Here is a 1,974-nt window from a genome sequence, read left to right as displayed (position 1 = left end):
AGCAGCCGAAAGGGTAAGGAACCCAGGACTATAACTTAGAGAGAGCTTCTATATTATTTAACTCATAATTGATATAATTCAAAGTAAAATTTCACAGCGCGGTCTGTTCTAAGACTAAAAATGCAGGAGGGGAGTCAGAAAAAGGAACAGTGACCTGTTTCCACCCAGTTTCAAACCAGGGTCGTTTTGCGTGTTAGGTGAATGTGATAACCACTACACTACAAGCTTCTCTTTTTTTTGCCAGACTTTGCCAAATGCATAGGAATGTTTTCTCTAACTACAGAAGCTACCTAATGCAATGTCTAGATCTATGGCCTTCCTACTCACAAAACAGTCATGCCCCCGCCCAAGGCTGACACAGCATGGCATGCATGTGACACAGCAACCTGGCTCGGGCAAGATCGCTAGTGAGGCATGATACTTTTGCCGTTAAGCAACCACAGCAATTCTTTCCTGGCCTCTGCCACTGAATGCCACCATGCATTATGTTGTGCCCTATCAGTACGGGAGGACTGCATGAGCTCGGAAAACATGTAATCGCGAGTGCGGTTTTTTTGCCTTCTAATCTGCGATAACCTCAAGGACGGAGATGATAGGGGAGCGTAGAAACATTTTGGGGGGACTGCTGCGTTCGCCATGCTGGCCAAACAGGAAATGAAATTCAAAAGTTCCCGGGGCTCTTCCTGTGTACCTGACTAGTGCATCTGAGTTCAAAGTGCTGTCCAGAGTGGTCACAATGGAGCACTCTGGGATAGCTCCTGGAGGGCAAAACCGTCTAACTGCATCCACACTACCCCAAATTCGACCCAGCGATGTCAATTTCAGCATTAATCCCCTCATCCGGGAGAAGTACAGAAATCGATTTTAAGGGCCCTTTAAGGGCTGGTCTACACTAACCCCCCCACTTCGGACTAAGGTACACAAATTCAGCTACGTTAATAACGTAGCTGAATTCGAAGTACCTTAGTCCGAAGTTACCGCGGTCCAGACGCGGCAGGAAGGCTCCCCCGTCGATGCTGCGTACTCCGCTCGCCGAGCTGGAGTACCAGCGTCGAAGGCGAGCACTTCCGGGATCGATCCGGGGCACTTCCGGGATCGATCCGGGATCGATTTATCGCGTCTTAACCAGACGCGATAAATCGAACTCAGAAAACCGATTGCTTACATCCGGACCCGGATGTAAGTGAAGACGTACCCTAAGTCGACAAAAATGGCTTTGTCATGTGGACAGGTGCAGGAGTAAATCGATCTAACGCTGCTAAATTCGACCTAAACTCGTAGTGTAGACCAGGGCTTCTACTTGTTCCCAGCTGACTCAAACGAAGCTGCGCAAATCCACTTACACCAAGGGAGGAGCGTCCACACAGGCCGCTGCAGCAGTTGCGTAACCCGGTTTAAATCCCCCCTCCCTTGGGCTGGTATCGCAAGCGCCCCCCCTCCCGAGATAGGGGCTTTCTGTGGCCCGAGCGGCAGCGGAGGGGTCCCCGCCTGGCAGCACAAGGGGGGGCTCGCCCCAGGGCTCTGGCCTTCCACCCGCTCGGGGATGTGAGCGGGCCTTGGCTGGGGCCAGCGACCCCGTGTCCCGGGAGCTGCCCCAGCGCAGGCCTAGGCGTGAGGCGCTGGCGGGTGCCAGGCTCCCCGGCACAGGCGGCTCCTGCGCGCCGCACGGCGGGCTTGGGAGGCGGAGCCCGGCGGCCGCGCGGCGACGAGGGAAGGGCGGCTCGGAACTTGGGAAGGCGGGAGAGCCGGGGCGGAGCTGTCTCTCGTGGGGGCCCTCGCTGTGTTGTGTGGGCACCCGCCCGGTGAACCCGGGGTCTCCGCTGTCTGCTGGCTCCGGGCGCGGAGCGCGGCTGCCCGGGGAAGGGGATGGGGCGGGAAGTGGGGAGGGTTTAAGGGGGACGGAGATCGACGGTGAGAGAAGGGGGCTTCCGAGCAGGCTGTGCCCCGTGCCTGCGGGTGCAGGAGCCGCCCGCC

Source organism: Emys orbicularis, chromosome 5, assembly GCF_028017835.1.
Source record: "Emys orbicularis isolate rEmyOrb1 chromosome 5, rEmyOrb1.hap1, whole genome shotgun sequence".
Taxonomy (NCBI): Eukaryota; Metazoa; Chordata; order Testudines; family Emydidae; genus Emys; species Emys orbicularis.
The sequence above is the reverse complement of the archived record's forward strand: the minus strand, read 5'-3'. Positions refer to the sequence as shown.